Source organism: Saccostrea cucullata, unplaced genomic scaffold, assembly GCF_032062105.1.
Source record: "Saccostrea cucullata isolate Sc308-1 unplaced genomic scaffold, CSIRO_AGI_Scuc_v1 ctg399, whole genome shotgun sequence".
Lineage (NCBI taxonomy): Eukaryota > Metazoa > Mollusca > Bivalvia > Ostreida > Ostreidae > Saccostrea > Saccostrea cuccullata.
This window is the reverse complement of record NW_026922407.1, coordinates 150,737-160,912: the sequence shown is the minus strand read 5'-3', so window position 1 is coordinate 160,912 and position 10,176 is coordinate 150,737. Positions and strand designations below refer to the sequence as shown.

General features: G+C 32.7%; 1 long non-coding RNA gene across 1 annotated transcript; it reads right to left on the bottom strand.

Annotated features, from left to right (window-relative positions):
* Positions 1 to 3: 3 nt before the first annotated feature.
* Positions 4 to 488, bottom strand: LOC134261742 (uncharacterized). The gene is made up of 3 exons (XR_009990879.1): positions 425 to 488; positions 194 to 251; positions 4 to 89 (listed from the first exon to the last, which is right to left on the bottom strand). It is a non-coding gene; the product is annotated as an uncharacterized LOC134261742 (long non-coding RNA).
* Between the last annotated feature and the right edge of the window lie 9,688 nt (positions 489 to 10,176).

Genomic DNA, 10,176 nt, shown 5'->3' with positions numbered 1-10,176 from the left:
AAACTGCCAAACAAAAGTCGAAGATTTGAAAACTGATGGAAACACTTCTATGTCTGAAGCATTGGAAATCTCTTCCTTCAATAAGCATTCTGAAACCAAACAAAAGTTGTAAAATTGATTTAGTTATGTCATAAAAATTCAAATGAATTTAATCTAAACAATATACAATGAATTATTATTTTCTTAAACCTACTTATCCACTGGTCATTTTCAAGAGTATGGAAGCAGTTCTTGAAGAAATTTCTCTGCTCCTAATACAGAAAAATGTATTCGATTTAACGTATATTTTCAAACCGGTGTTTGTGGGTGTTTGGGTTTGTGTATGTAAGGGTGTGTTAGTGTGTTATGGTGGGCGCGCTAATTCAAGTGATAAAAATGCTGATCTCGTTTACGTCAGGATAAAATTCGATTATTTTCTTCATACCTTAAGCTTCTCTTTGAAAAACTGCTCTGCAAATTTTGCTTCCCATTTTTTCCGTGCATTCCTTGTCGTCAATTCAAAGGAACAGGTGTCATCTGTGAAAAAATCATTTCCTTAATAGTATAAAAGGATTGTTTTTATGTCCCTGTAAACAAAGTTTCGGGGGTATATGGTTTTTGTCGTGTCTAGCTGTCAGTCTCTCTGTCTGTCTGTCTGTCTGCATAAACATCAACCTTGCCCATAACGTTTGATTTAATAGAGCTATGACATTCATATTTCACATGTGGAGAGGTCATTGAGAGGACGTATATAGTATTATACATGTAGGCATTGCCTGCTGTCTGATCCTATTAAGTCATAATAAAATAATGTTTAAATTAAATATTCCACATGTGTATTCCTTGTAAAAATACCTTTCTTTGGGTACCACCGAATTTGACCTTTTGACTTTGACCTTAGAGTTTGACCCATTTTACACAAAATTTTCTACTTTGGCCATTTCTTTTGAACAGTAGATACCAGGGCATTTATACTTAATATATTTATTTTTTTTGTGAAAGGACCTTTCATAGCATACAAACAACCTTGTACTTTTGTTCTTATGAAAAAAATTGTTCACATATGTAATCCTTGTGAAATGTCCCTTCATTTGATAACAAGAAACTTGACCAATTGACCTTGAGTTTGGAGTTTGACCTACTTCATACATACAATCGTGACCATAATTTTTGATGAATTAGGACTAGGGCCTTCCTACTTCACATATCAAATTCTTGTGACAAGACATTTCATTTGATGTCGAGAACCTTGACCCTTTGAACTTGACCTTGGAGTTTGACCCACGTTTACAAAAATTTCAAACTTTTACGTTACCATAATTTGTAAAGGGTAGAAAACTGATTGGCAATTTTGGCCCTACCCCCCCCCCCCCCTTCCGGTTCATGATTTGAACAAACTTGAATCTACACTACCTGAGGATGATTCCACACGAGTTTCATCTTACCTGGCCCAGTGGTTCTTGAGAAGAAGATTTTTAAAGATTTTTCCTATATATTCCTATGTAAAACTTTGATCAGCCATTTTGGGCCCACCCTTCCCCCGGGGGTCATGATTTGAACAAACATAAAATCTACACTACCTGAGGATGATTCCACAGGAGTTTCATCTTTCGTGGCCCAATGGTTCTTGAGAAGAAGATTTTTAAAAATGTCATAAATTTTTCTCTAATTCATAATTATCTCCCCTTGGAAAAGGTTTCGGGCCTTCATTTGAACAAACTTGAATCCCCTTTACCCAAGGATACCTTGTAGCAAGTTTGGTTGAAATTGGTCCAGTGGTTCTTGAGAAAAAGATGAAAATGGGAAAAGTTTACAACGACAACGCCGACGACGACGACAACGACAGACAACGGACAAATTTTGATCAGAAAAGCTCACTTGAGCCTTTGGCTCAGGTGAGCTAAACAAAACAAAACAAAACAAAAAACAATGTATTGCTTATGCGACATATTGAAGTAAGTGAAAGTGATACCAAGGTAATTCTTGCAATGGACAATTAAATTGTTTGTTAAACACTGACTTTTAGTAAATCTTTGAATTTTTGAAATACTGGTATTGATGAATTAAACAACAATTTTCCTTTTCACACGTTTTTTTTTCTTCTTCTTCTTCTTTTTTTTATTTACAATATTTCATGAAAAATATTTGCCAAATACTCAATATATGTTCGTTTATACATATCGTGCAAGACTCTTTTTTTAAATAATTGTCATATACCATTTACTTATTCGAACATTTAATTGTATGAAAAGTCAATAATGTACATTTCTTAAAACTTTATTATCTTGTTTACTTGTCTTTCTTTCTGTGAGAGAAATAGTTCATAATATTAATAAACAAATGTACTCAGTATCTGTATCAAAATACAGAATGAACAGTGATCGGTCTCGAAAGAAAAACGGATCCTTGAAAGTCCCGGTGCCTAGGAGAAGTAAGCATCCCCAATGACAGGTCACACCTGCTGACCCGCAGTGAGCCTACAAAACTGAAGCTCTCTGAAAGTAACTAATTCTCTGCTCGTCCATCCGTTTTTCTCAGACTAGCCAGCTTAAGATCTATGTACAGTACTCCAAATCAATTTATCTAAAGAATTTGAATTATCATTTTATTTTATTTTTGAGTTGTTTGCTATAGTAGCCTTTACAGTTACCTAATTTCAGAATCAATAGAGCATGAAAGCCAATTAAATTTGCAACATCAACATATTTTATTTCTTTCTGAGTACTTTTGGACGCCACCAATGGAGACAATTAGGGAAAAATTTTTGAAATTGAACTTCCTGTCTGTCAAACTGAAAATCTCAGGTTGATATTTTGATTCAAACATTTGTGACATCAGTCTGGGATGTTATTGATTATACCATTTAGTTAAGGACTACAAAATTCAGTGTTTCTGCTTCTTCGCTGATGACACTGGAAAAAAAAATATGCATGCCTACTTTAATATCATGATTCAATGTTCTTTTTGTAAATGTACACTGAGCATATTTAATGAAAGCATGCTAACCGCTTGTCAGTACTTTGATTCTATAAATGACTTGGTTCATGTTACATAATACGTATACAACGAATGCTCGTATGACGGGAACTTTGAGGTTATTTATACTTTCATGCTTATCAACTCACTGACATCGTCAACAGAGTCTGTGTTGTAAGTTGATATTTTTGCACACTTATTTGTCCGTTTCAATAATAATCATCTCATTGTGTTTAGGGATATTATTAAAATAGTGTGCGTTTCTAGTATTTCTCTTTTACATGTCTAATAGTTTATCTAACTATTGCAGAGACTTGTCAAAGTTTTTGAGTCCCGGGCAACAGGAAAGATAACTCCAAAAAGGAACTTTGATACCAATGATTTTGAAAATATTTTTTCAACATTAGTGCATTTAATTATAATTCAATTTTTTTGGTGTAATCTAATTCATTGATGTTTCTTCTATACAAAATGAGTCTTCCTTGATTATTTTCTAGATGTATTTGAGAGAAATAAGATTTATTTTTTTTAAATAAATTAAAATGGATACTTTGATCAAACCTTTGGAAAATTGAGCCAGTTGCCTTTGAAAATTCGAAATGATGACAAGAGGCCCATGTGCCATATTGCTCACCTCAGAATTTGGCTAAGGAAAAGAATAAAATAGACTTGCATTTACACTTCCCGAGGATGCCTTCATATTCCCTGCACTAATCATGACTTTATACTGTTGAAGAATTGCTCTTTATTTTCTATATAAAATTCAATCATATTTAGTAACTTCACTAAATAATTTAAGGGATAAACAGTTATGCGATCCATATTTAACAATTCAACGATAAGACCTCATCTTTGATCCCACTTAAATGTACAAATCATTGATGAGCAGAAATCAAGTAATTAATATGTTAAAGAATATTTGTAGAAAAAGAATTATTTCAAGTCATATTTCTAAATAAAGGAATTTTTAAAAATATGTAGTCAACGATTTTTTGAATAACTGTTGAATATGATATGGCGTTGTTATTTTATATGTACCATAACTTTTGAAGAAGGGTAAATATACATGTAGTGCCTTTAGAGTTCACATTTGCGGTATCTGAGAAAAAAAAACTTTAAAAGTGCAGTGTGATTTCTAAACCGTGAAATTGACCTTGAAAGATTTACTTTTAAAAATATTAAGTTATTATATTTTCTTTTAGAGAAGACAGGACTTTTATAATTTACTTGTGTAAAACCTGTGGCAAAACCTCTACAAATTTCTCTTGACTTTATGACCATGACCTAAAGGTTTGATCTTTTGTTCAACAATATTGTCTTTGATTGTCACTTTTGAATCAGAAGAAACAGGGCTCGCATATTTCTTTCACATATGCATACTGTAAATATTACTAGACCATTAAGAAAAGAATTTTTATTACGCCCTTGATTAAAAATTTGATTCCGCTAAGAAAATTATGGGTAGATTTTGATAAGCCTATTAAAACAGATTTTCTACAAAAATCCCATAAAAATAATTTAGCTCTAACAATATCCTGCATTTACATAATATTTTAAATGAATGATATTGTTGAAGAACTGAGCCTGAGAATAAAACAAACTTCCTAGAATATGTAGAATCAACTTTCTCTTACCTCATAATAAGGAGGTATTACAACCCCATGGCATGTACATGTATGTGAAATACTGCAAACAAGCAAATGCAGGGCCAGCATTAAACTTTAAAGAGCAGTAGGATCACAATGCATAAATGTACAGCTTCATAGTAAAATCCCTTCATGTGTTGTAATTTAAAGTTCATAAACCCTCTATTTATTCATAAAGATGTCTTTCTTAAGGATGAGGTGACGTGCGGCCCACGGTAAATTGACAAAAAATTAAATGTTTAAATTTTACTCAAATTTCTGTATGTACCTAATCACTGATATGTTTACCTTTATAAAATACTATTTGTATCAAAAAATAGAAACGTAATTTGAAAGGTATAGCTCTTTATTAGGGTAGGTGTATCATGTTTACATCCAATTGCCATTACATTTTAACCCCGCACAACTCTTTAATTGAAGCCCTTAAAATATTCGAGCGCAGGTAGGTGCAATTTTCTCCTTTGGCTAGTCACTTTATTTTATTGAAATCTACTTATATGTGAAATGAGAAATTTGTACCTAGCTACGCTCACATGCCATTTAAAAAAATGCAAAATCTAGCTGGCCTTTCCCATTATGAACAGATGGACGGAATTAGATTTTCTGTAGTAAGAATAAATTCATATGCTAATTGAGGCACTGGCGATGCTTTCTAACTGACCAATCAGCTAAATGAAATCGTTACGAGTGCGTTCCACAAAAATACTATGGAAATATGCTTGGAATTTTACTGCTATCCGATAATTTTTTTCTGCATGTGAGTAAAAAAATTAGAGCCGGATCTACATATGTACCATTTCCAAGATCAAAGTAAATTTTATATACCGTTACCAACAATTGATAAATATATATTAATTTAAAGTTTTGCAGCGTGTTTGGTGAGCAATTCGCTAGGTCTTCACGTATTCCCGAGTATCAGTGAATACAAATTCATGTGCATTTCTTGTCATAAAAATGAAAATACTGAAAATCCATGCGTATTATAAAGTATAAACAGCTTTGTCTGACGATTATGAAGGTTTGAAATGTAGAAAACTATAACAGTTCAATTGACTCAAACCACATGTCTGTGATAATATGTAAACGTTGTAAATCAGCATGTTTTGTTGTTCTGTGATCGGATTGGACAATGACTATGTGTGAATTAATTACAATAGCCATAAAAGGTCTTCTCAGGCACGCATATCCCTCTATTGTACTCAGACCCGCCCATTCTCTTGCCATAAAGAACATATTCTCACAAACCTGGCAGAATTTAGCTGTGCAAAAGTCTAAAATTCAAAGATAATGCAGTATTCCATATAACTGTGTCTAAAGTTTGATATTATTCAATGTTTGAAAACTATAAACATCGTCGTAGATTAAATATAATTCGTCGTGGAAAAAGGGGCCGCAGATACATGTAGCAGTTAAGTAACATCATCCTTTTATGATTTTCTGAAGAAAAAATATTTTATAAGTAAAATGAAAACATCTGTCAAATCTATAAAGGAATATAAAACATTCAATGACATGTCATTTTAAGTTATCTTAGCAAAGTATCAAAAAACCTTCAGTTTGGTTTATCGTGAAGATTTAGTATAGTACAAGTGTCATGGAATACGCAAAAACATGAATGCGACAAAGACGATAAATATAACATTATGTAAAAAGAAAAAAAAATACTCCCTTTGAAAGTTGAATTATATTTATATATGAGATTATCACTTTGACCTTATGTTCTTTTAAAAATAGATTTTGAATATCGTCAAGATTTCTCCTAAAATTTCTTCGAGCTAAGACCATGAACTAAAAACAAGAAGAAATACGCATTCTAACTCTCGATTTACATCTACATTTTGAAACCATTTAATTCATATATAAATAGCAATTTATCCATAAAATCTTGTTTTATATAAAGAACGGTTCAATGGTAATTGATGAATTGCCTAAAAAATAGTGCTAAACTGCAAATTATCTATAATTCAAGCCCTTGAGAAAAGGGGGAAGACGATTTTTTCCATTGAAATCAGAGTTCCTAGCATCACCATGTTTTAAAATATTCTTGGATATTACTAAGTGTTCTTTATATCGTATCTTTTATTATGTTTTGGCAAATGAATAAAACATAAATATATCGAATAAACATAATGTTTTAGTTGTAAATCGCTTTGAAATTGGTGGGAAATAAGCATTTTTATCGTTTTTTGTCAATAAACATATGCCCCCCTCCCGTGTCACAAAAAAACTTTGGTATTAATTTGTGAAATAACATTCCAAATTGTCTATAAAAAGGATTTTTTGTGACAGGGGGGGGGGGAGATGTTTTAAAAATATCTTCCGTTTTCCTTGATTTCTATAGTGAAAAACACAAGTTTTACAAAAATTGTAAAGTCAACTCTCTTTGTTTTCCGAAATAAGTAATGTTTTATGAAAATCCATATAATAATTATCAGTATAAATACTAAAAATTCATCGAATATGTTTACTTTAGAAAATTGACTTGGAGGGAGGCTGGAGAACAATACTATCGTCCGCAGTAATTTTCATCACTCTGTGTTCTCTCATACTTATCTCATTAATTGTATCAGATGTTCTTTCATTTTTATTCTGATTATTTATATGAATGTTTGCTTTTGGTTATTTTCGGTTCTTCATAAAATGAAAGGAAGAGAGATATAAGAAATATGTCTCCATCATCTGTAAATTCATTGTGCAAACAATACTTTAACTTACCATTTGCATCTTCAGATTCAGTAGCAAAGGACTGGGTTATGCTGTGAAGAAGCATGAAGATAAGATCCATATTTTGCTGAAAAACTCTACATAATACTTTCAAATCTTTGTCAATATGCATTTTCAGAAAATCCTCGACTCTGTCATCTTCAGGGAGTGGAGGTATCATCAGAGAACCAACGTCCTGTGTGTAAGTTAAACAGTTTGTCAATCTGACAACAAGTAGCCTCTCTCTCTCTCTCTCTCTCTCTCTCTCTCTCTTTCTGCCATATCTTCACTCAAATTACTATTTTTGAATCTCTGAGCCATTTTCAGATCTTAAAAAAATACTTAGATATAGAATGATGCCCATATGATCATTAATGACAGTTATTACATGAATATGCAGAGTTCAGTTAAAGCGACTCCACTTACATCAGCAGCACTTTAAAAATAGAATAAAATATGTACATGTACAAAAAGTTCAATGATAAACGGATAATTTTCACTATTAAATTGACTGATTTCTTTAAGACTGAATCCTTATCCAAAAAAGTGAAAGGATGAACTTCCCCATGCCCAGGGATTATATAAATTTAGCCATCTTTTAATAAATTCGTGCATTAACATAATATTACATTGAAATAATGTTAAATTACAAAGTCAACAGTACACAACTTGTCCAGACTTTTTTCAAAATAGTAGAGAAAATAGCTTCATATGTCTAAAATATCATAGTTTTAAGTTAAGCTAATATATATAGTTAAACTATTGAGACTTTGTAAGGATATGCCTGTGATTGTAAAACGTTTATGTATAACTGTGCATTACTGCTGCTTGATGTGATCTTTTCGTTTTCAATTCAATAAGACTGTAAAATATTGATTAAAGCATTCAAAAATATGTTAAGGTCATTGCATGACAGATAGAGGACAGGAAGACCGAGGTTTATCAATTTCATCGAAGTTGTGACATTACTTTATGATCAACCCTCGTATCTCATTATATGTAGCATGTCTCAACGCAATGTAATATCAAAAAGTTACATGTATAAAATTCTATACATAGCGTTGAATAACAAGTAAAAGGGCCCATCTTACCAGTAACAGATACAATTCAACAGGTTGTCAATGTTATAGATCTAGTTCAAGTTTAAGGCTTTATTAGGCTTTATAAAAAAGACATCATTATATCTGTAAAAAATTTCATCACTACAGTAAACACCGGTCACGGTAGCCTAGTGGTAGAGCGTTTGCTTCGTGATCGGAAGGCCCAAGTTCGATTCTCATTTGCGGCGCCGCGTAATACCTAAGACGTAAAAAGAGGTAGTGACTGTTCCTTCGCCAAGCGCTATGCACTAGAAGTGAAAGTCACAGGTCTTTTGGATATGACCTTAAAAGCGTAGGTCCCGTGTCACGGTAGGCGCTGGCACGATAAAGAACCCTCAGTGCTCAATGGCCCTGAGTACCGAGTATAGGTCTAAATTTGAAGCCCTTCACCGGCATACGGTGACGTCTCCATATGAGTGAAAAATTCTCAAGAGGGACGTTAAACAATAAACAATCTATCAATCACTACAGTAAACATGCCGAAATGGATTTTTTCTTCTAAAAGTGGTAATTTAAAAATACAATGAAATGGAGAGAAGCTCTCCAATAATCCAATTTCATATATGTTGAAAAAATCGTAGTACTTTTCATTTTAAGAAACTTAGATTTCAAACACTTTTTTTACCTGAACATGCAACCTGCAGCCTAGCATCATTGATAAATGAGTAAAAATCCTGAGTAATGCACATTCAGACGAATTCAGATCACGTTCAGGTATTCCTTCATCGTTTCGATCACAAGCTCTTCCCAAAATATGTCCTGTTCCAAACGTGTTGTCACTACATAAAAAAAATGTATTCCATTTTCAGACTTAAGCTATAAAGGGGAAAGGTGTATTTACAATCTTGATATTGTAACACTGAGTGGCGAAGTAGCATTATACATTTATGTCTCAATAAAAGATTTATTACGTAGATAGTTAACACAAAGAGTAAATAAGTAGTAAAATAAACAAACATTTTATATTTTCTGTTTCCTTGATCGGATACATAGCCTATTCCACCAACTGATTCGCCACATTCTATACATTTTCCTCTGCTTCGAGGTTCTCCACACTGTTGATAGAAATATATATATTTAAACTAACCGCTTAAAAATTCTCCTTCACATCATTGCTGAAATCGACATTTTTGAATGTTTCACTTACTATTCTTAAGATTTGATATAAATGTGATATTATAGAATTATTGCTGGTTTTTTTTGCGGTCAATACAGTGATAAAGCCATCTGAGGTGTACAATATTCACCGAGCCCGAAGGGCGAGGAGAATATTGTACTTCGAAGATGGCTAAATCATTGTATTGACCGAAAAAAACAAAACAGCTATAATTGTTTATTATAAGATTCAATTGGAATCTGAAACAGCTGACATTTATTGCAGCCCTGATAAATAAAAATCTTAATAACGCAGTAAAAGTTTTGACAAAGAGATGAAGGATATGGAGATAACGAACAGTATTCAATATCAAAGGCCATAAAACAATACAAAACAGGAGCAGAGCAAACACGGACCCCCGAAACATCAGAAGTGAGACAGGTGCCAATGAGGAGTGAGCATCCCTTGCTGACCGGTTACATCTGCCGTTTGCTCCTTGTTATGATCGGGAAATAACTGGAAAATCCGTCGTCAATTCAGTGTATAAATAATGAAGTAACAATTTGTATGACAAACGTCAGTCAGCATTTAAAGCAATGATAAATTGTGTTTGACGACAAGTTTATTGTATCGAACAAAGAACATGTGATCGAATCAACTGAGATATATAAACGCC